The sequence below is a fragment of the Anolis sagrei genome, chromosome 5 (genome assembly GCF_037176765.1).
Source record: "Anolis sagrei isolate rAnoSag1 chromosome 5, rAnoSag1.mat, whole genome shotgun sequence".
In the NCBI taxonomy this organism is placed as follows: Eukaryota; Metazoa; Chordata; class Lepidosauria; order Squamata; family Dactyloidae; genus Anolis; species Anolis sagrei.
In genome coordinates this window covers 91925400-91950796 of record NC_090025.1, presented here as the reverse complement: position 1 = coordinate 91950796, position 25397 = coordinate 91925400, and the positions used below count along the sequence as shown (strand labels likewise).

General features: G+C 43.1%; 1 protein-coding gene across 1 annotated transcript in view; it reads right to left on the bottom strand.

Annotated features, from left to right (window-relative positions):
* The window catches only part of STK38L (serine/threonine kinase 38 like), a 36213-nt gene extending 24791 nt beyond the window's left edge, over positions 1 to 11422 (bottom strand). The window contains exon 1 of the mRNA XM_060778237.2: positions 11316 to 11422. The gene's annotated coding sequence lies outside the window, so the exon portion shown is untranslated. The remainder of the gene's footprint in view (positions 1 to 11315) is intronic.
* Between the last annotated feature and the right edge of the window lie 13975 nt (positions 11423 to 25397).

The window sequence follows — 25397 nt, the reverse complement described above, 5'->3', positions numbered from 1 at the left end:
CAACCCAATTTTCTCAACCAGAAAAGGAGTTCTGGAAACTTGGTTTATTTGTTTTAGGGGGGCCACCAATGCAGCCCACAAAGGAGTTCAAAAGCAGAAAATTATCCCTTTCAGTCCACTACAGACGCCCACCATGATATAGACTTATGCTGCCTGGGAAAGATAGGGACTCACTCCAATACATCTGGGAAAGCTCCTGTAAAGCAGGTATAGGCAAGTATAATGGGTACAGGGGCCAATGTTCTGTGTGGGTTTGAATTTGAATTCTGTGTGGGTTGCAGAAACTGTCTCCCTTTTGAATTTATATTTTTTAAATGACTGCTCCTAGAGAAATCTAGAAGAAACATGCTATCTTCTGTGCCAGAAAGAAAAGTGGTCGAGGGAGCCTGAAAGGGACAGGAGTTGTAAAATCGGCCTTTGGGGCCGCATGTGAAACCAGGGCTTTGTCCACTCCAGTGTGTTGGGTCAACTGCCTTATCCAAACCTTAATCAGCTCATTGTGACTGAAAGCATTAAAACTGCTAAAGTAGACTTCAAAGCATCAGTGCTCCACTTTAGAACTGGACTGCCAATCTCTTCATTAACATCACACAATTCTGCACAAGGTGAAACTTTGCAAATTTGATGCACAAATGCTTCCCTTCCTTGGCCAGTCATATTTACTCATCAGATGATTTTATTTATTTATTTATTTATTTATGTATGTATGTATGTATGTCATTTCAGGAGCGACTTGAGAAACTGCAAGTGATTATGCTGGTAGCTGATATAAACCGTTTTCAAAGAGGTTTTCTCCAAAGGTGAAAACCTCGATTGGATTACTGTAATGTGCTCTACGTGGGGCTGCCCTTGAAAACAGCTCGGAAACTCCAACTGGTCCAACGGTTGGCGGCCAGGATGTTAACTGGCACTCCTTACAGAGAGAGGTCAACCCTCTTGTTTAAGGAGCTCCATTGGCTGCCATTCATCTTCCGGTCCCAATTCAAGGTGCAGGTGCTTACCTACAAAGCCCTAAACGGTTTGGGACCCGCCTACCTGCGTAACTGCATCTCCATATATGAACCCACATGTTCCCTTCGATCATCTGGAAAGGCCCTGCTCACGATCCCATCTGCGTCACAGGCGCATCTGGTGGGGATGAGGGACAGGGCCTTCTCTGTGGTGGCCCCCCGACTCTGGAACTCTCTCCCCAAGGACATCAGACAAGGCCCAACGCTGGCTTTCTTTAGGAAGAGCCTGAAGACCTGGCTGTTCCAGTGTGCCTTTCCAGAATAGGAAACTCCTGGCATCAAGTCTCAAATACACTTTGTTAGAGATTCAGGATTATTTGCACATTGCACCTACCTCCAAATACCTCTACGTATCACTTGTCAAGTTTAGCACTTTTAAATTTTGTCTATTACACTTGGCCCGGCCCTTGTTTTTAAATGCGTCACTGTGTCATTGTTTATTATTGTTCTAATGCTTTGTTTGATGTTTTATTTGCTTATGACTTTTATTGTGTATGTGTATGTTATTGTTGTTGGCGGCCTTGGCCTTTGTAAGCCGCATCGAGTCCTTCGGGAGATTTTGCGGGGTATAAATAAAGTTAATAATAAAAGTTAATAATAATTTTATTTTATCCTATATAAATCTGTGCCTACAAAGCTCTGCAGCTCAAATTGTTGATGAACAGAAAATTATTCTTCATCTGGCATGTATGTCTATATGCTATTCTGGTAACATAAAGTGCAAGACAAAAAGCAAGAGAAAGCATTGTACAGATGGTTGTTTGGAAAAAAGGAATGTTGTCATTTCCTCTCCACCTACTGTAACAAAACTCTTTGCATTGCCACTGTATCAGTCATGTGGGTTGACAAACTGCACTTTATTCTTGAAAGCTTTTTCTAAAATGGAAGAATTAGATGACATGAGGATAAAGGTTAGATCACTTATAAATAGGCACAGCAACTCAACCATCATGGTCTGAGACCTATATACCGTGTTGGTAGAGCAATGGTTCCCAAACTTACCAGATTTAAACAGTTAAAACAAAGAAATATGACAATAACAGTACAAAGTATTCAAAATGGTTTTTGAACCTGAAAAATACATCTTGTCCCAGTAATTCTTAGAGCTACTCTTCTGAATAGCAGGACATGCTTCTAATTGCTTAGAACAGATTGTTCTGCCATTGTGTACGAAGGAAACATTAACTGTCTTGCAAACAAAGGTTGGAAGAAATACTTTTTTGTAACACGGGGCCTAAAATTTGCCATGTTTATGGAAAGCAGTGGTCATGCCAGAATTCTCAGTGAATTGACAGATTTGGATTTAACAATCAATACTATTTTTTTACATATTACTGTTGGCATTGAATGGTTGTCACTGTGTATTTTGTTGTGAGCCACCCTGAGTCCCTTCGGGGAGATAAGGCGGGTTATAAATAAAGTTTCATTCATTCATTCATTCATTCATACTCAGCTTCCAAGGAATCCCACAAGAACAGCTGGAAGTCCTTGAGCTAGAAACTCCTACAGAGCAAAGGTTCCAGTTTGTTTTTGAAGCATTTTAACACATGGCTGTCAATGAATTTGAAAATAACGTCCATTGTATTAGGAGGATTGAACTGAAGTTAGATCTCAAACTGCAGTAGAAGAGCACATTGCAGTAGTACTGAGGGACCCTGAATGTTAATAGACTCTACCACTTCAGATACAGGTGCAAGGAATTACACTTTTCCAAATACTGTGAAGTAAAATAATAATTATCAGCATCCTTTATCTCCCTTTCTGCAAAACTGGAATTTATGGTAGCTTAGAAACAAAAATAATAATGGAGATTACTGCACCATGACATAACAGCATGTTTATGTATTGCAAACTCTTTCTCATAGAAAGCCGGAAAACACTAGCATAACCCTCAGAGAGTCCCTTTAATAGCTCTGTATAAACACTAATCACACACAATGTCGTAGACCACTTCTCCCAACCCATGTTTTGTTGTAGACCACTCCTCCCATCCTATGCAGCTCAGGCTGCAATGCAACCTGAGCCCTGCTACATGCACAATGGAGGACCTCCTTGCGCCAACACCAGAGGCACTCCAAGTGGCCAGATACTGGTCAAAGGACATTTAATCAACTACCAAGCTTGCAAACTTTGTGTTTTGTCTGTTTGTTTGTTTGTTTGGCTAAAAATGTAATACAAATGTCTAGTTGCTCCTGACACGATAAATAAAAAAATCTCAATACTTTGTTATATATCCTTTATTGGCAATGACAGAGGTCAAACATTTTCTGTAAGTCCTCACAAGATTTGCACAAACTGTTGCTAGTATGTTGGCCCATTCCTCCATGCAGATCTCCTCAAGAGCAGTGATTCCTGCTTCTTGGCAGGGGGTTGGACTGGATGGCCCATGAGGTCTCTTCCAACTCTTTAATTCTATGATTCTATGTTTTGGGGCTGTCACTGTGCAACATGGACTTTCAACTTCCTCCAAAGGTTTTCTATAGGGATGAGATCTGGAGACTGGCTAGGCCATGATGATATAATGCTTCTTATGAAGCCATTCCTTCGTTGCCTTGGCGGTGTGCTTGGGATCATTGTCATGCTGAAAAACCCAGCCACGTTTTATCTTCAGTGCCCTTGCTGATGGAAGGAGGTTTGCACTCAAAATCTCAAGATACATGGCCCCATTCATTCTTTCATGTATACGGATCAGTCGCCCTGGTCCTTTTGCAGAGAAACAGCCCCAAAGCATGATGTTGCCACTCCCATGCTTCACAGTAGGTATGATGTTGTTTGGATGCAACTCAGCATTTTTTCTCCTCCAAGCATGACAAGTTATGTTTCTGCCAAACAGTTCTACTTTGGTTTCATCTGACTATATGACATTCTCCAAATACTCTTCTGGATCATCCAAATGCTCTCTCTTCAGTTGGTTCCAGACGTGTACTGATTTAAGCAGGGGGACACGTCTGGCACTGCAGGATCTGAGTCCCTGGCAGCATAGTGTTACTGATGGTAGCCTTTGTTATATTGGTCCCAGCTCTCTGCAGGTCGTTCACTAGGTTCCCCCGTGTGGTTCTGGGATTTTTGCTCCTCGTTCTTGTGATCATTTTGACCCCATGGGGTGAGATCTTGCATGGAGCCCCACATCGAGGGAGATTATCAGCGATCTTGTATCTATGTATTGTCGAAGGCTTTCATGGCTGGAATCACTCAGTTCTTGTGGGTTTTTTCGGGCTATATGGCCATGTTCTAGAGGCATTTCTCCTGACGTTTCGCCTGCATCTATGGCAAGCATCCTCAGAGGTGAGGTCTCCTCTGCGACTTCCGAGGATGCTTGCCATAGATGCAGGCGAAACGTCAGGAGAAATGCCTCTAGAACATGGCCATATAGCCCGAAAAAACCCCACAAGAACTGAGATCTTGTATCTCTTCCATTTTGTAATTATTGCTCCCACAGTTGATTTCTTCATACCAAGCCGTTTACCTATTGCAGATTCAGTCTTCCCAGTCTGGTGCAGGGCGACAATTTTGTTTCTGGTGTCTTTCGATAGCTCTTTGGCCTTCACCATAGTGGAATTTGTAGAGTGACTGCTTGAGGTTTTGGACAGGTGTCTTTTATACTGATAAAAAGTTCAAGTAGGTACCATTCCTACTGCTAATAAGTGGAGGACAGAGGAACCTGTGAAACCCAGAAACCTTGCTTTTTGCAAAAATACTTATTTTCCACTATAATTTGCAAATAAATTTGTTAAAATAACTCACACTCAGCTGCAAGAATTAAACAGAAAGTAATCAATCAGTAAATCAAATTCTCTTATAATCCAAAACTACAGTTACTGTCCACTGGCTTGACAGATTCCTATATATAACATTTTGACTTCAAATTTTAACTGTAGCAATGACAGTTTTTTTTCTTTTGCATAGTTTTTTCAGGAAATAATGTGGCATCCATAAACCCATTGGAGCCACAGAACTTTACCTTTCAAAATAAGACCTTAGAGTTGATTTCTACAAAAGATCACTGCATTAAAAAAAAAACAAATTTCTTTCTCAGATTACCACATAACTATTGCAAATAGTTGTAACTAACAATGTTCATACAGTTTATCAAAGGTAAAAAAAAAAGGTTTTGACAGCATCCCTATTAACTGATCAGCTCTACATTCTTTATTTTAACCTGCTGTTTTATAAACACCCTTGAAGTTGTTGTCAAATGACAACTGAGAAAGGCACACTTGATCCTTCCTATCAATATTAATGTCACTGAAACAGTAACCCTTTTACCATATATTTTCCTTTTGAAAACTACTAGCTAGAAAAAAATTGGCACAAATCAAAACAAATGTCAGAAAATGTCAACCTCTCCTTATTTCTAATCTTGGGTTAAGCAAGTGCTCTGTATTATCTACAGAAGAACAAGAACTATGAATGAAAACCAAACATATGCTTGAACATTAATCAATGGTAGTGATTCTATGATTTTATCTTACAAGTCAAATGCTTTGCTGACAACATGGTTAACGCCCTTGAATACAAGGAAACTCATCCAGACTAAAAGTTCACTTGCCCCAGACAGAAGCATCATAATCATATGGAACTGTTTTTATTGAAGACCATTACTATGAAGTATCTTGCAAAGATCATTTTATGACTAAAGGGTGGGAAAGAAGTACCTTAAAATAGCATTTCCAGTAAAATCGAGCCCTGCCTTGTCTGCTCAAAGAACTTCAGAAAACGCACAGGTGTAAAAGTGACCAATGAAATCACACTATGAAACTGAAATCAGCGATCTCATGGTTCAGGAAGCTGGCGAGGAGGCAATGACAATGATAGGAAGAACAGTAGAATGTTTGCACTCTTTCAAAAGCTGTCCTTTGGCATTAATTCACAATGCCGAAAATAATCTCACAAGACTTTTCACTATTTTTTATTTACTTCACTTCTATACCGCTTTTCTTACCCCAGAGGGACTCAAAGCGGTTTCCAACGTAATTATGGCAAAATTTAATGCCTCACATACAGAAACCTTATATAATAATAACTTACAATTGTCAATTAAATCATAAAACATGACATCATTTAACATTAAAACATGGAATTAAAAACATATCAATATAAACATTAAAGTCACACAATTCAACAATTGTAGTCCAGGCCACTCCAAATATCATATCTAGTGCACAAAATCCCTGATCATTCCTTGTACGGCTTACTGCCCAAAGGCCACAAAAGCAAAACACATTCCTTGAGCCAATGGCACTATGCTTCAAAATATTAGCTGCAAGATGACAACTGACTGTTGGCTCCATCCTTGCCTACAAGCTTCCCAGAATCATCTAATTTACTACAGTAAATAGAATTAGAAGGGTGTATGCTATTACATGCTACTTTTAGACAAATGCATATCACTGGATTGTAGGTTTTATTCAGTCTACCTCACTACATAATGTAAAGTTTCTTGGCATCCCAAAACCCATGTAAGTTAATAAATTGCCACTACTTTTGGATTGGTTACCAAAATTTTAATAAGTCAAGATGTCCCAATATTTGCTTCACAATATTGATATTCTTTCTACTAAAGGAAGTAGGCATTCAGGAAAATTCATCAACATAACATCAAATGTCAGACAAGAGTACATCTGCACGTTATCAAAGTGATCTAAAAATATATAGTGGCACCGTAAAAACAGAAGGAAAGATGCCACTATGAATGCAGAAAAATTACAAAGCTCCTTACAACAATATTTTCATATTTAACTAGTCTTAGCCAAGTTTTCTGGCAGGTTATTGAATATTACAGTAGATGTGCAAATGCTTGTAATGAAATTTATAATTATGTATAGTTCTTTGCTGGTGTCTCAGCAAAAATGAACACCTATCACATTATATATCCTGCAGGAAACTATATAGTATTCAGTCTATGAAGAACATCAAATATATTGATGTCTAACTACAGAAAGTGACTTTGCAGAACTACAATCCACATCAAAGCAGGTCAGTTGGGAAAAACAAATAGAATACAACTCAATTTGGCAAGTTATACTTTTACATTAAGCAAATACAAGAGGAAATATGATCTCACTACGTGATTTACAAAGTAGTTTGAGTTCAATAGGTTTAGAACATTGAAAAAGTAACTTTCTGAAAAACCAACCACTTCTTTTGTTAAATTTATGCTTCTGAAGAATGAATCCTAACCAAACATGTGTCTTTATAGTTTGCTTTTAATTTTATGTATTACTGTGCTTTTATCAGCTATTCATTTTGATTGAACTGTCCTATATTAATTCTGTTTGTTGTTATCTTATGTTTTTTATGTTTATTTTTGTTGATTAGGTCTAATTTTATTTTTGTTGCATATTTTATATGTTCTGTTTGCACTGTTGTAGCCTTGTAAACCAATCCAAGTCCCTTTTGGGAAATGGGGCAGGCTATAAATAAAGTTGTTGTTATTATTATTATTACTATTTACGTCTTCAAAATTATGCTCTTGTTACAAACTCTTAGCCTTCACTCCGATTGGCTCTCGGAACTGAAAACCAGATTAACCATTCCATTAACTTCAAAGAACTGTAGAATTTGTTGCCTCATCATTTAAAATTAGGCTTGCTTTACTATTTGAATTTTGAAAATAGTAGGGGTACACATTTATGAAGCAAATTTGCATTTGGATGAAAATAATACAAACTGTAATAAAAGGTGTAATAAAATGCATCACGCACAGTAGGTTTAAAGGAGTTTAAAGAATGGGTTTTACAGAGGGGAGAAAAGGAGGGCAATTCATACCTGTGAAAAATTTGGAAATTGGCCAATTATATTTTTAAAAAGGCCCAGGTGCACTTAGAAATAGGTCTCATGGAATTCATTGGGACGTATTCTCAGTCAAATGGATATATGATCCATTTGACTGAGGGTTGTTGTGAGTTTTTCAGGCTGTATGGCCATGTTCAGTAGCATTCCCTCCTGATGTATCGCCTGCATGTATGGCAGGCATCCTCAGGAGTTTGTTCAAAGGTCTGTGGGAGTCCAACTTTGTGGGGAAGGCAGAACACCTGAACAAATACACCCTCAAGTTATTATTAAAAGTATTATTATGTACTCATGTGATCAAACTCAGAAAATATCTCTAGATAAGGTCATCATGGTTCCCCACAGCCACAGACATACTATAAGCCGAGCATCCCTCATCCAAAAGGCTTGGGATCAGAAGTGTTTGTAATTTTGTTTCCCCAAGATGTTGGAACCAGTATTTGCATATACAGACCTAATGAGGAATTTCCTTTCTAAACTCAAAACCTAACATCTATTTCAGAGGTCTTCAAACTTCTTAAACAGAGGGCCAGGTCACAGTCTTTCAAACTGTTGGAGGACCGGATTATAATTTGAAACAAACATGAATGAACTCCTACGCATATTGCACATATCTTATTTGTAGTGCAAAAAAAACACACTTAAAAATAATTAAAATGAAGAACAATTTTAACAAATATAAAATTATTAGTATTTCAATTGGAAGTGTGGGCCTGCTTTTGGCTGATGAGATAGGATTGTTGTTATTGTTGTGTGCTTTCAAGTTGTTTCAGACTTAGGTTGACCCTGAGCAAGAGCCGGGTAAATTACCTTGGAGAGCTGCATCTGGCCCCTGGGCCTTAGTTTGAGGACCCCTGATCTATATAAATAAAAATGTAATGTTCGTTTGTGGTATTCACAAAACTCAAAAACCACTGGACGAATTGACACCAAATTTGGACACAAGACACCTAACAGCCCAATGGATGTCCTTCACTAAAAAAAATTGATTTTGTCATTTGGGAGTTATACTTACTGGGATTTATAGTTCATCTACAATCAAAGAGCATTCTCAGCCTCACCAACGATTGAAATGAACCAAAATGAACCACACTTGGCACACAGTACTCCCATGGCCAACAGAAAATACTGGAAGGGTTTGGTGGGCAGTGTCCTTTGGTTTTGGAGTTGTAGTTCACCTACATCCAGAGATCACTGTGGACTCAAACAATGATGAGTCTGGACCAAACTCTACACAAATACTTAATATGCCCAAATGTGAACACTGGTGGAGTTTGGGGGAAATAGAATCTTGACATTTGGGAGTTGTAGTTGCTGGGATTTATAGTTCACCTACAATCACAGAGCATTCTGAACCCCACCAACGATAGAATTGGGCCAAACCTCCCACACAGAACCCCCATGTGGGCCACAGCAACGTGTGGCAGGGGACGGCTAGTAATTCATAAACTCCTTAAAGCAGTGGTTCTCAACCTGGGGTCCCCAGCTGTTTTTGGCCTACAACTCCCAGAAATCCCAGGCAGTTTACCAGCTATTAGGATTTCTGGGAGTTGAAGGCCAAAAACATCTGGGGACCCCAGGTTGAGAACCAACCTGGGGTCGTAGAGCGGGACGTAGGGAGCATACAACCCCCCTGCTGTACCAGCTCCACTGGCTGCCGATCTGCTACCGGCCTCAATTCAAGGTGCTGGTGTTGGCCTATAAAGCCCTAAATGGTTCCGGCCCAAAATACCTAACTGACCGCCTCTCGGCCTATGAGCCCACAAGGACCTTGAGATCTTCCGGGGAGGCCCTGCTCTCGATCCCGCCTGCGTCACAGGCACGGCTGGCGGGGCCGAGAGAGAGGGCCTTCTCGGTGGTGGCTCCTTGGCTGTGGAACACCCTTCCTGTGGACATCAGGCTAGCCCCCTCCCTGCTAATATTCCGCAGGAAGTTAAAGACCTGGCTATTTAAGAAGGCATTTGATCAAGAAGTGCAATGACTGGCAATTGACCATAGGAATGGAACAACGGAAATGATATCGGATTGTGGTCTGACAATGAGACGATTCGGAATGTAGTAGTAATTTTGTAGTAATGTTGTTTTGATAAGATGTTTTTTATGATTATGATGAATTGTGGAATGTTTTGCACTATGCTTTGTAGATTGCACTTGTTTTTTCATGTTGTACACCGCAATGAGTCGCCCTTGGGCTGAGAATTGCGGTATATAAGCGCAGTAAATAAATAAACAAACAAACCACTGCCTTAAAGACATAGGTCTTAATGTATTGTCGAAGGCTTTCATGGCTGGAATCACTAGGTTCTTGTGGGTTTTTTGGGGCTATAGAGCCATGTTCTAGAGGCATTTCTCCTGACGTTTCGCCCGCATCCATGGCAAGCATCCTCAGAGGTTGTGAGGTCTGTTGGAAGTAGGAAAAATGGGTTTATATATCTGTGGAATGGCTGGGGTGGGGCAAGGAGCTCTTCCCTGCTGCAGTTAGGTGTGAATGTTTAGCTGATCACCTTCATTAGCATTTGAAGGCCTTCCTGAGCCTGGGAAAATCTGTTGCTGGGAGGTGTTAATCTGTGCCTGGTTTTTTCCTCTCTGTTGTTTAGCTGTTATAATTTTAGAGTTTTTTAATACTGGTAGCCAGATTTTGTTCATTTTCATGGTCTCTTCCTTTCTGTTGAAATTGTCCACATGCTTGTGGATTTCAATGGCTTCTCTGTGTAGTCTGACATGGTGGTTGTTGGTCTTAACTTTCACACAGGTCAACCAGATGCCTCTTTGATTGCCCAATTCAAATCAAAGACAACCCATTGAGAGTGGAGCATTTCATTACAACTGTGTATTTTGAGACTGCACCAGAGGTTTGAATGTGCACATGCACTTGAAACCCAACCCCACGGATGCTGTGAAACCACGAGGCTTTGGGGTCCAACCTGAAGGTGACTTGGTGCATGTGTGGGGCTGCAAAGCACTTCCGGCTCTCGTCCAAGAACCACCTTTCCTGCCAGGGTAGGAGGCTTTGAAAAAACCGGTTCAAGGAGCAGCTTCCCAGCTAATCTCCCTGGGCCTGGGAGGCAGATGGGTGGCTCAAAGCAATCCCTTCCCCAGGTAGGGGGAGGAGGCGGCCATTCCCTGAGCCTTTGCCATTCAGGCTGCACTGCCAAGAGAGCACCTATTGTCAGTACTATTATTATTACTACTATTATGTCCATACATTCCTTCAGCATAAGGAGAGAAACGGAATACAGGGTGAAATGTAATTTCAAACACGCAGAGGATTCTTCATATGATAGATATTATGCAGGATTCTTCCCCGTCCTTTTCTCCTTGGCTTGGGACTCCTCCCTTCAGGCTGGCCCACTGCGAGTCTGTGGTGTGAGGCCAGGAGGGTGACTTCCCTCAGGAGGCGTGACACAAGGATGACCCCAGTCAGGCCGACCCCCTTTCCTTCCTTCTCTGAGGGAGCCTGAGGGCCTCCGCTCCGTCATTCCTTCCCCATTCCTCCTTCCCCGAAGACCTTACCTTCAGCCGCTTCTCCCTCTCGCCCGGCTCCCTCTCCGGCGCCTAGAATGAGGCTGCGGGGTCGAACTGTTTACTAACACACTCTCGCGAGAGCGTGGAGACCCGGCGCGAGAAAGGGGAAGCAGGAGAGAGGCGCCACCGCTGGTGATTGGCTCCTGGGAAGAATGGGGCGTGGCGAAGAGGCTGCCCACGTGGAGAGGCTTAGAAAGTGGGCGGGCTGAGTGCTCGCGCCGAAGTTCATCTGAGTACCTTGAGAGGAGGAGAAAGGCCCGGTACTAGCTGTCCCCTGCCACGCGTTGCTGTGGCCCAGTCTGGTGATCTGGAAAATAAAGTAATGAGAAAGTGTTGGTTTCTAATATACGTAATTTCTTTATACTTGTGGGTAAACAGTATTTCTTGCTGTTTCTTTGCCAGTGTTGATGTGGAGAGTGTCTGGTTTGCCTGCTCTGGAATCTGCAACATATCATAATCCTTCTTTATGGGTCTCTTTAAAATCTATGATACTATATCTGTGTGTGTGAGAGAATAATATCTGTTGTTATTCATTCGTTCAGTCATCTCCGACTCTTCGTGACCTCATGGACTAGCCCACGCCAGAGCTCCCTGTCGGCCGTCACCACCCTCAGCTCCTTCAAGGTCAGTCCAGACACTTAGACTCAAAGAGTTGGGAGAGACCTCATGAGCCATCCAGTCCAACCCCCTGCCAAGAAGCAGGAATATTGCATTCAAATCACCCCTGACAGATGGCCATCCAGCCTCTGTTTAAAAGCTTCCAAAGAAGGAGCCTCCACCACACTCCGGAGCAGAGAGTTCCACTGCTGAACGGCTCTCACAGGAAGTTCTTCTTAATGTTCAGATGGAATCTCCTCTCTTATAGTTTGAAGCCATTGTTCCGCGTCCTAGTCTCCAAGGAAGCAGAAAACAAGCTTGCTCCCTCCTCCCTGTGGCTTCCTCTCACATATTTATACATGGCTATCATATCTTCTCTCAGCCTTCTCTTCTTCAGGCTTCCAAAGAGTTGGAAGAGACCTCATGGACGGGGTTACACACCCCCTAAAGCCACAGGTCCGCAGTTTGGGAGTCCTATTGGATTCATCACTTACGCTTGAGGCTCAGCGGTATCCGGGAGGGCTTTTGCACAATTGAGACTCGTGTGCCAACCGCGACTGTACCTCGTGAAGGCTGATCTGGCCGGGGTGGTCCATGCCTTGGTCACCTCTAGATTGGACTACTGTGATGCGCTCTACGTGGGGCTGCCCTTGAAAACGGCTTGGCTTAAGGAGCTGGGCATGTTTAGCCTGAAGAAGAGAAGGCTGAGAGGAGATATGATAGCCATGTATAAATATGTGAGAGGAAGCCACAGGGAGGAGGGAGCAAGCTTGTTTTCTGCTTCCTTGGAGACTAGGACACGAAACAATGGCTTCAAACTACAAGAGAAGAGATTCCATCTGAACATGAGGAATAACTTCCTGACTGTGAGAGCCGTTCAGCAGTGGAACTCTCTGCCCCAGAATGTGGTGGAGGCTCCTTCTTTGGAAGCTTTTAAATCAACTCCAGCTCCTCATGTGGGGACATGAAAGAAGCCTCCCACAAGGATGATAAAACATCAAAACATCCAGGCATCCCCTGGGCAATGTCCTTGCAGATGGCCAATTCTCTCACACCAGAAGTGACTTGCAGTTTCTCAAGTCGCTTCTTACATGACCAAAAAAATGGTAGATGTAGTTTGGAGAGGCATCAGCCCTCTTTGGCAGATCAAGCTCTAGAGCAGGCATGTCCAAAGTCTGGCCCAGAGGCTAATTGTGACCCCTGTTCAAATTTCCACCTGCCCTCTCCAAGGCCTCCCTCCCTTGCTTTTTTCCTTCTTCACTTCTTTTCTCTCTCATGGGGTTTATGTGTGCCAAGTTTGGTCCAGGTCCATCATATGTGGGAGTTGCAGTGGTCTGTGGAAGTGGCAGCCAATCAGAAAGCTGCCACATCCAAACATACATATGAACACTGACTTTTAAATATATATATTAAATATATATAGATAATATATAGATCGTTCTTTCATGGTTATTTTTGCACTATTTATTTATTTATTTATTTATTTGCAGCTTTTCTATTCCGCCCTTCTCACCCCGCAGGGGACTCAGGGCGGATTATAGTGTACACATATATGGCAAACATTCAATGCCAATTTTTGACATACAAAGATATACAGACATAGACAGAGGCTATTTAACTTTTTCTGGCCGCCAGGGGAGCTATCACTTTCATCATCCATCTGCGATGCTGATGAAGCACTTCTGCATTCCCTGCATGCTTTCCCACTGGAATGCTTTGCTGGAGTCTTCTTTATGGCCTCACAAATCAGTTAATTTAGCCTCCCCACACTTTAAGGTGGTACCTTATTTTCCTACTTGACAGATGCAACTGTCTTTCGGGTTGCAAAGGTCAACAACAGGCTACACACAATTGGTTGGAAACCCACTCCAACCCGGGCTGGCTTTGAACTCATGACCTTTTTGGTCAGAGTGATCTTAATGCAGCTGACACTCAGCCAGCTGCACCACAATTGAGACATATGCAGTGTGCATATGAATGTGTTCATGCTTTTTTCAGACTGCCCCCTCCCAACAAGCTGAGGAACCATGAACTGGCACTCATCAAAAGTTTGGACACCCTTGCTCTACAGCTTGCATAACTATAGCTCCCAGAATTCCATAGCATTGAATCATAGCACTTAAATTGGTGCCAAATTGAGCTACACTATTGAGCTTCTGCAACTACAGTTCCCAGAATTCCATAGCATCGAGTCATTGCAGTTAAAATGGTGGCAAACCGCATTAATTCTACAGTGTAGATGCACTCTCAGAAGGAATCTATAATGGAACTCAACAAGACGTAAAAATATATCATTGAATAGTACATTTGTAATTGTCCATTCGGTTATGGTTCTCATTTCTATGTACATTTCTGTGAAAGCTGAACTTTGAAGAAAGCCAATAGTAAGAAAATCAACTTATTTGCAATGTGCTTATTTTTAAACTCCCATTTTGCGGACAATCAACAGACTAGAGGAGCCCAGCAGGTTTGGATATTTTTGACAGCAATCTTCCCCTTTATTATTAGTTGTAGTGTTTCTAACCCCTAAATAAACATGGTTACCCTTTACTTTTACTTCTCTGTATCTCTTTTAATCTCTTTGAGTTCTTTTCTCTTGTTTTCACCCAGCCTGGTGGCTGCTTGTGCCTCATGACCCAAGTGCCCCCCACAGCCCTCCATTGCCCTCAAAATGTCTTTATTTATTTACAGTATTTATACTCCGTCCTTCTCACCCCAAAAGGGACTAAGGGCAGATCACAATGCACACATACACAGCAATCATTCTATGCCATTTTTAGACATACAAGACAGACAGATAGAGGTATTTTGGCATTTCCAACTTCAGTTCCTTGAGGTTATGCTTGATTCCGGCTGTGGGATGGCAGCAGTGTGCTGTCGCTTCATCCACTATAATGCAAAGTCATTTTGATCATATTTCCTCCTTGTTCTTTGATTGCCGGCATTTTTATGGTGCCATAAAACACCTCCCCGCTTTAAGTGTTACCTAATTTCTCTACACACGGCTCAGCTGTTTTCAAACTGCTTAGGTGGACACTAAGTAGGCTTAACAGTTGGGAGTTCAATCCGACTCGGGCTTCAAACTTGCCACTTCCCAGTTGGCAGTAACCTATTGCTGCTGGCGATTAACCAGCTATGATACAGCTCTACAGAATGGGCCTATTCTCTCCCTCCCCTCCCCCCCCCCCCATTCTAACCATCCTTGAATCTCCCTGAAACCCTTTCACCAACCCCCACCCCTGTGGGTGCCCCAGTTCCCTAGGTGGAAACCCTAGTATCCATGGACCACCATTTTTATTTTTATTATTAAACTTTATTTATACCCCGCCACTATCTCCCCAAGGGGACTCTGGGTGGCTTACATAAGGCCATGCCCATCAGTATAATAACACAGTACAACACAAAAACACAACAAAAATAAAAAATAAAGTGACATCAATTACAAAACCAATATGCATAACAGCACAACACTATAAAATCAGAACATTAAACACTAAAAATGATCACAGTGGGCAGGGCTAGTTTCAAAGATTAAAATTTTAAAACCACTGAGTGATAGGGCAATGTAATATATCAGGACAGGGGATCTGGGGGATAAGGCAAGATTGAATTGCACGTACCAGAAAATAAAGTGCTTCTTGCCGGCCACATGACCTTGGAGGTGTCTACGGACAACGCTGGCTCTTCGGCTTAGAAATGGAGATGAGCACCACACCCCAGAGTCAGACATGACTGGACTTAATGTCAGGGGACTACCTTTACCTTTTTTAAAGGGCATTTTATGCAGAGTTTGGTCAGGAGTTAATGTTTATTCAGTCATTGAAGGCACACTGGAACAACCAAGTTTTCAGGCTCTTCCTAAAGATTGCCAGGGTGGGGGCTTGCCTAATATCTCCGGGAGCAAATTCCAGAGCCGAGGGGCTACTACAAAGAAGGCCCTCTCCCTCATCCCCACAAGTCACGCTTGTGATGGAGGCAGGAGTGAGAGAAGGGCCTCTCTGGAAGATTGAAGAGGTTGTGTGGGTTCGTGGATGGAAATGTGGTCGCGCAAGTAGGCAGGTCCCAAACTATTCAGGGTGTAGGTAAGAACAGCAGGGGTTGACCGCTCCCTGTAATTCGCACCAGTTAATAGTCTGGCTGCCGAAGCATGTTGGATTTTTTAAATATTTGTTGTGCTGGTACAGCTGTACCAGGAGCTCCTATTTTGTTTGCTTTGCAGTTAATGTTTGTTTGCAATCCCAGGCTTGGGATTTTGCAGCAGGGTGACTTCCTGTTATAGGCTGCAATCATAGGGTAAGCCACCTGCCAATTATAGTTAGGTTCCCTGGTCCCGCCCCTTTTTGAGTTTTTGGAGGGAAGGGGCCATTTTTCAGTCAGTCACACAAGGAAGCCAGTCTATAGGATGCAGATCAGCTAGTCCCGTAGGAAAGGCTTCATTCCTCAAAACCTTCCGGGGAAATAGAAATAGCCATCCGGGGATCATCCAAAGGTGATCCGGGGTCCATCCAGCAACCATCCAGGGGTCATCCAGTGACCATCCAGTTCCAGGGAAACAGAAGGAAAAGGTCCCAAAGGCTCTGTCTGAGAGCTCACAGCCTCTCAGCCTCACAGCACCAGAGGGGAAAACAGCCCTGAAGTTTCCACAGAACAACACTGCAGAACCACAGAATTCCAGCTAAACATCTTCTAGCTTCATCTGGTAGGTTACTCGGTTTCCAGACAAATTTGGGGATCGGCAATTTTACCCAGACCAGCGAGGCCTAGGTGATGGACGGCCTGGGAGAGATTACAAAGGGTTCTTCCTTATGAGATAGTACAGTCAAACCAAGTTAGTGCCAGTCTCTTAAAGACTTGAATAGTAAAGCCGTGAAGTTTTGTTTGAAGATTTGTTAAGGATAATAAAGACTTTGTTGTACTTTTAAAGACTCTAAAGCCCATTACTTTTGGAAGTCTCTAACAATCTCTCTTCGGGCACCCCGGCTTCCCACTGGGTTTAAAGTGTGTGTTCTATAGAATAAAGACATTTTGTTTGAACCCAGTGGCGACAGAACAATTGTTCTTTAAAAATATAATAATAATAATAATAATAATAATAATAATAATAATAATAATACTTATACCCCGCCACCATCTCCCCAAGGGACTCGGAGCAGCTTACATGAGGCCAAGCCCAACGACACATCAAAAACAACAAGCTGTAATAAAATAACAAACAATAAACAAAATAAACAATAAAATTAATATAACTCACAAGTAGAATCATAGAATCATAGAATCAAAGTGTTGGAAGAGACCTCATGGGCCATCCAGTCCAACCCCCTGCCAAGAAGCAGGAATATTGCATTCAAATCACCCCTGACAAATGGCCATCCAGCCTCTGCTTAAAAGCTTCCAAAGAAGGAGCCTCCACCACACTCCGGGGCAGAGAGTTCCACTGCTGAACGGCTCTCACAGTCAGGAAGTTCTTCCTAATGTTCAGATGGAATCTCCTCTCTTGTAGTTTGAAGCCATTGTTCCACGTCCTAGTCTCCAAGGAAGCAGAAAACAAGCTTGCTCCCTCCTCCCTGTGGCTTCCTCTCACATATTTATACATGGCTATCCTATCTCCTCTCAGCCTTCTCTTCTTCAGGCTAAACATGCCCAGTTCCCTAAGCCACTCCTCATAGGGCTTGTTCTCCAGACCCTTGATCATTTTAGTCGCCCTCCTCTGGACACATTCCAGCTTGTCAATATCTCTCTTGAATTGTGGTGCCCAGAATTGGACACAGTATTCCAGATGTGGTCTAACCAAAGCAGAATAGAGGGGTAGCATTACTTCCTTAGATCTAGACACTATGCTCCTATTGATGCAGGCCAAAATCCCATTGGCTTTTTTTGCTGCCACATCACATTGTTGGCTCATGTTTAACTTGTTGTCCACGAGGACTCCAAGATCTTTTTCACACGTACTGCTCTCGAGCCAGGCATTGTCCCCCATTCTGTATCTTTGCATTTCATTTTTTTCTGACAAAGTGGAGTATCTTGCATTTGTCACTGTTGAACTTCATTTTGTTAGTTTTGGCCCATCTCTCTAATCTGTCAAGATCGTTTTGAATTCTGCTCCTGTCCTCTGGACTATTGGCTATCCCTCCCAATTTGGTGTCATCTGCAAACTTGATGATCATGCCTTCTAGCCCTTCATCTAAGTCATTAATAAAGATGTTGAACAGGACCGGGCCCAGGACGGAACCCTGCGGCACTCCACTTGTCACTTCTTTCCAAGATGAAGAGGAAGCATTAGTGAGCACTCTCTGTGTTCGTCCACTTAACCAATTACACATCCACCTCACCGTAGTTTTGCCTAGCCCACATTGGACTAGTTTCCTTGCCAGAAGGTCATGGGGGACCTTGTCGAAGGCCTTACTGAAATCCAGGTACGCTACATCCACGGGATTCCCCGCATCTACCCAGCTTGTAGCTCTATCGAAGAAAGAGATCAGATTAGTCTGGCATGACTTGTTTTTGATAAATCCATGTTGACTATTAGCGATGACTGCATTTGTTTCTAAGTGTTTGCAGACCTCTTCCTTAACAATCTTTTCCAGAATCTTGCCCGGTATCGACGTGAGGCTGACCGGACAGTAGTTGTTTGGGTCATCCTTTTTTCCCTTCTTGAAGATTGGGACCACATTTGCCCTCTTCCAATCTGCTGGAACTTCTCCCGTTCTCCAAGAACTCTCAAAGATGGTTGCCAATGGTTCCGAAATGACTTCCGCTAGTTCCTTCAGTACTCTTGGGTGTAGTTGATCTGGCCCTGGGGACTTGAACTCATTAAGAGCGGCCAGGTATTCCTGGACGACTTCTTTCCCAATTTGGGGTTGGATGTCCTCCAATCCCTCATCCACTCCATCTTGCTGAGGTTGAAGACTCTCTTTTTGTGAGAAGACCGAGGCAAAGAAGACAATAAACACAAGAATTTAAAAACCTATGGCTGGGCCAACTGTACTAGTTAAAACTTTAAAAATAAATGCTGGACATGAACAGAGGATGTCTCTATTTGGAGGGTTTTAAATCAAAAGTAAAGAGCAACCCAACGGGTAATGAAAGTGCTTCTCAGAGTGTTTGCAGGGGATTGTTTCCTTTATTCAGGGAAGGCACACGAACAGCCACGTTTTCAGGCTCCTCCTAAAGGCTGCCAATGTGGGGGCTTGTCTGATATCCTTGGGGAGTGAGTTCCAGAGTCGAGGGGCAACCATGGAGAAGGCCCTCTCCCTCGTCCCCACCAATCGTGCCTGCGAGGGAAGTGGGAGAGAGAGCAGGGCCTCCCCAGATGAACGGAGAGAGAATATTATTTTGCTTCTGCTTTTATACTACAGTAAATTTCTTCTATTGTTTTAAATTGCATTTACAGAAAAGTAATTTAAAATACTTCGAATAAACAAATGAATACACACATAAATGACAAGTTCGCAGGTTCGCAGCTTGGGTGTGATCCTGGATTCATCGCTGAGCCTGGAGCCCCAGGTCTCGGCGGTGACCAGGGGGGCATTTGCACAGCTTAGGCTCGTGCGCCAGCTGCGCCCGTATCTTGGGAAGTCTGACTTGGCCACGGTAGTCCACGCTCTGGTTACATCCCGTTTAGACTACTGCAATGCTCTCTACATGGGGTTGCCCTTGAAGATGGCTCAGAAGCTCCAATTGGTCCAACGTGCGGCAGCCATGTTACTAACAGGAGCGGGGCGCAGGGAGCATACAACCCCCCTGCTGTACCAGCTCCACTGGCTGCCGATCTGCTACCGGGCTCAATTCAAGGTGCTGGCATTGGCCTATAAAGCCCTAAACGGTTCCGGCCCAAGATACCTAACTGACCGCCTCTCGGCCTATGAGCCCACGAGGACTTTGAGATCTTCCGGGGAGGCCCTGCTCTCGATCCCGCCTGCGTCACAGGCACAGCTGGCGGGGACGAGAGATAGGGCCTTCTCGGTGGTGGCTCCTCGGCTGTGGAACACCCTTCCCATAGACATCAGGCTAGCCCCCTCCCTGTTGATATTCCGCAGGAAGTTAAAGACCTGGTTGTTTGAGAAGGCATTTGAATAGTAGTGCAATGACGGGTAACTCGACCATAGGAATGGAACAACGGAAATGATATTGGATTGTGAACTTGACGATGAGACGACTCGGAATGGCTTGTAGTTATATTGATGTTTTTGATGAGATGTTTTGATAATGATGTACTGTGGATTATTTTTTGTGTGTTGTATTTTGCACCTGTTTTTCTATGTTGTACACCGCAATGAGTCGCCATTAGGCTGAGAATTGCGGTATATAAGCGAAGTAATAAATAAATAAATAAGTTCAAAGCAACCATATATGTACAATTATCATGGCTATTAGGATGTCTAGCCAACTGTTTAACATCAGAATACAAAGGAGGCTTTCCCCCTCACTGAGAGCTCATCTTTCAGATTTGTGGATGTTTGTATTCACCTGATAATTAACTGAGAATATTTCATTTTCAGTTAATGTATGTGTTTTTTTTTCTAAGTGTAAACACACAGTTATTTGTTCATGACAACCATGACTATGGTTGTCACGAACAAAGACTGACAAGAAATGGGGTTGATTTAAAAAAGTACTTACTGTACTTTTCCTAGGAATAAAAAGCTATACTGACATATAACTCTTTATAACTGAGTTACTAGAAAGAAGGCCTACACCAGCTGCAAACACAGAACAAGACAAATATAGATAATTTCAAATACTGGGAGACAGCTGGCCCATGTGGCAGAAAGAGTCTGGAGGAAGTGCATGCTACTGACCATAATTAGTAATCAACAAATAAATGCCAGATGGGGCTTTTTTGTGGCAGACATATCCTTAATGGATCCTCCAGACCAATGTATTTCATGGTGCATAAGTGACAATTGGGTAATTGAGTTTGGCAGCAGAATAAATAGAAAAAAAATGAGAAAGCCGCTCATTGGAGATGCCCTACAATTAGCTGCCAGTGGTTTATATTTAGTGACCACACAAAGCTTTTATTGCAAGCATGTGATATCTCCATCTGCAAGAGTCAATAAGAGAAGGGCTCAGCTGGTTTGAAGCAATGGCATTCCAGCATTGCCTTCAGAATTAGAAGAAAAGGTCAGGCAGATGAATTGTTCACTATCTGGTATAAGATCAATGCCCCTCCTGCTTTTAGGCTTTAGATGAAGTAAGACATCTAAACTCAGTAGTTACTTATCTCTAGACACACACACAGGGGCGGCTCTTCCATTATGCGAAGTAAGCGGTCGCAGAACACTTTTATTTTTGCCAGGGGCGCAGAGGCACCTCTGTAAATGCCCCTCGACTGCCAATTGAGGAGCGCCCCCTCAGCTCACAACAGCCCTAGCAGTCCAGGGGGAGCCTCAGCTTTCTTGCCTCGCTGCCGGGCGATCCTCTTCCCAAAGGGGCCGGGCCCTTGAGCCTCGCCTAGCCCCTTTCGTTCCTGCTCCACCCGGCCACCGGGTGCACGAGCAGAGCTGGTGCTCAATCGTTCGATCCCTTCCCCATGACCGGCTCCCTTTCCCGATCCCCCCGCGGTCCACCCACCTCCTCTCCTCTCCCCAATCTGCGGGCGGGCCAAAGGGCGGATCTGCAGTGCCTGGCCCGCTTTGGGTCCGGAGGTGTGTCTGAAGACCCCAGCGTGCGCACCAAAAGTCGCCTCTTCTCCTGACTTTCTCTTCAGCCATTGGGACCAAGAGAGAGAGAGAGAGAGCCCCTCCGGCTGGAGGTATCTCCCACCTCCGCTCCCTCCTTTGTTTTTGCGCCTACCTTCAGGAAAGGTGGGCATCTCCCCCCCCCCTCTCTCGGTCCCAATGGCTGAGGAGAAAGTCAGAAGAAGAGGTGACTTTTGGTGCACCCGCCAGGGTCTTCAGGCATGCCTCTGGACCCAAAGCGGGCCAGGCAAGGGAGCAAATGCGGCAAGGTGAACTATTACTGGGATGTATAGTTCACCTACAATCAAAGAGCATTCTGAACTCCACCAATGATGGAATTGAACCAAATATGGCACACAGAACTCCAACGACAAACAGAAAATATATATCAATGATTGGTTGGGGGGGGGGGTGCCAAAATACTGTTTGCTTACCATTGAAAATTACCTAGGGCCGCCTCTGCACACACACGACTGCTTTGGGTATAAATAAACATACTTACTTACTTAGGCGATCCCTCGTTGGACGAGTAAGATGGTCTTCCATGATGGGTTTCCTTGTGGATTCATAGGTGGTGTGGAGACCTATTCTTGACCCACATCTTCTCCCACAGTGAAGGCATTGGTTTCCAGGTGGGAGGCGGTCTCGATCGGGGTTGGCTTGACGCGCCTTCCTCCTGGCACATTTCTCTCTTTCACCCTCCACTCGTGCCTCCTCGAATTCTGCAGCACTGCTGGTCACAGCTGACCTCCAGCTGGAGCGGTCAAGGGCCAGGGTTTCCCAGTTCTCAGTGTCTATGCCAGAGATTTTAAGGTTGGCTTTGAGGCCATCTTTAAATCTCTTTTCCTGTCCACCAATGTTCCGTTTTCCGTTCTTAAGTTCAGAGTAGAGCAATTGCTTTGGGAGACGGTGGTCAGGCATCCGGACAACGTGGCCGGTCCAGCAGAGTTATTTATTTATTTATTTACAGCGCTTATATGCCACCCTTCTCACCCCGAAGGGGACTCAGAGCGGCTTACAATATATATTTTCATACAATATATATTATATTATTAGCAAAGTACAATATCAGTATATATTGATATTGGCGACAAAAAAAGCCAATGGGATTTTGGCCTGCATCAATAGGAGCATAGTGTCTAGATCTAAGGAAGTAATGCTACCCCTCTATTCTGCTTTGGTTAGACCACATCTGGAATATTGTGTCCAATTCTGGGCACCACAATTCAAGAGAGATATTGACAAGCTGGAATGTGTCCAGAGGAGGGCGACTCAAATGATCAAGGGTCTGGAAAACAAGCCCTATGAGGAGCGGCTTAGGGAACTGGGCATGTTTAGCCTGAAGAAGATAAGGCTGAGAGGAGATATGATAGCCATGTATAAATATGTGAGAGGAAGCCACAGGGAGGAGGGAGCAAGCTTGTTTTCTGCTTCCTTGGAGACTAGGACGCGGAACAATGGCTTCAAACTACAAGAGAGGAGATTCCATCTGAACATTAGGAAGAACTTCCTGACTGTGAGAGCCGTTCAGCAGTGGAACTCTCTGCCCCGGAGTGTGGTGGAGGCTCCTTCTTTGGAAGCTTTTAAGCAGAGGCTGAATGGCCATTTGTCAGGGGTGTTTGAATGCAATATTCCTGCTTCTTGGCAGGGGGTTGGACTGGATGACCCATGAGGTCTCTTCCAACTCTTTGATTCTATGATTCTATGATATTACTATATTGCACTATACCATTATATTGTAATATTATTAGTAATATTACATGTAATTAAATATATAATTATAGTTATAATATTGAATTATTATTACTAGTATTATATTGTATTACATTATAATATTATAAATATTATATGTATATACAATATACTATATTGTATTATTAGTAAAGACAAGATGGAAATTGATGGCAGAGGACCATCGCTTCAATGCTGGTGGTCTTTGCTTCTTCCAGCATGCTGCCGTTTGTCCGCTTGTCTTCCCAAGACATTTGCAGGATTTTCCGGAGGCAGCGCTGATAGAATTGTTCCAGCAGTTGCATGTAACGTCTGTAGACAGTCCACGTTTCGCAGGCATATAGCAGGGTTGGGAGGACAATAGCTCTATAAACAAGCACCTTGGTATCCCTATGGATGTCCCGGTCCTCAAACACTCTCTGCTTCATTCGGGAAAATGCTACACTCACAGAGCTCAGCCAGTGTTCTATTTCGGTGTTTGTATTAAATAAACATAATAATAATAAACATAATAATAATAATAATAATAATAATTGGCAACAGCTAGAAAAACTGAACAATATGAAGCTAGAGTCATCCAATACAAACGAAATCAACTCTTCCAATCTGATCAGCGGTGGTTCTACCAGAGTCTGAATCAGCAGGTTGCAGTAAAAAATGAAAAACCAGAAAAAAACAGCTACAAATGCATTCTGGAAAGATCTATGGGAAACAGAAAAAGGTTACAACAAAAAAGCTGAGTGGATAAAAGACTTTGGAAATAAATTTTCAAAGAACAAAATGAGAACCTTGGACATAACAGCAGAAATGATCACTGAAAGAGTGAAGAAAGTCAAGAATTGGGCATCACCTGGCAATGATCAACTGCATGGATTTTGGCTTAAATTTCTGATTAGCCTGCACTCAAAAATGGCCGAACAATTCAATGAGATGCTGCAAACTGAAAACATCAACAATTGTAAAACAACTGAGAAGACATATTTGATATAGAAAGATCCAGCAAAAGGGATAATACCAGGAAACTACAGGCCAATAACATGTCTGCCTACAATGTTCAAACTGCTGACAGGCATAATAGCTGATCAAATGCAGGATTACTTGGAGACAAATAACATCTTGCCAGTAGAACAAAAAGACAATAAAAAAGAAGTAGGGGCACAAAAGATCAGCTTCCAATTGACAAAATGATACTGGAGAATTGTAAAAGCCACAAAACAAACCTCTATATAACTTGGATTGATTACAAAAAAAGCATTTGATTCACTGCCACATTGTTGGATCATCAAATATCTAGATGTCATCGGGGTTTGTGAAAATATTAAAAAGTTAACTGAAAATGCAATGAAACAATGGAAAACTGAGTTGTTTGTGGGCAATGCAAGCTATGGAATTGTTAACATCAAGAAAGGAATTTTCCAGGGTGACTCACTGTCACCATTGTTGTTCATCATTGCAATGATCCCACTGTCAGTAATTCTACAGAAAACAAACCTTGGCTATCAAACAGCAAAAATTTCCCACTTGCTGTACATGGATGATCTAAACCTTTACAGAAAATCAGAAACTTAAATCCAATCAATTTAGAGCGGCCAGGTATTTCTGGATGACTTGTTTCCCAATTTGAGGTTGTATGTCTTCTTATCCCTCATCCACTCCATCTTGCTGAGGTTGAAGATGACTTTCTTTTTGTGAGAAGACCGAGGCAAAGAAGGCATTAAGTAGTTCTGCCTCTTCGAGGAAAACTATCCCCTGTCAGCATTGCCTCATCTTCTCCTCGAAGAGGCCCTATTGCCTCTTTTGTCAGATCCTGCGGGATCTCAGAACGAAACATGCACTCACAAAGTAAATCCTTTGGATATCGGTTTATTCAGTCCATACAGGAGCCATGCAAAGAGAGATCTGAAGTTTTCCCGCCAACGGCCAGTAACACATTCCCCCTGGACGCCTCCTCCCTTCTCCCCTCCTTATCTCAAGTTGTGACTACATTCCATTCCCACATCTACAAAGCAGTCTCTGCAACCAGATGGCTCCCTATCAAGCCATAAACTATCCTATTGTCAGG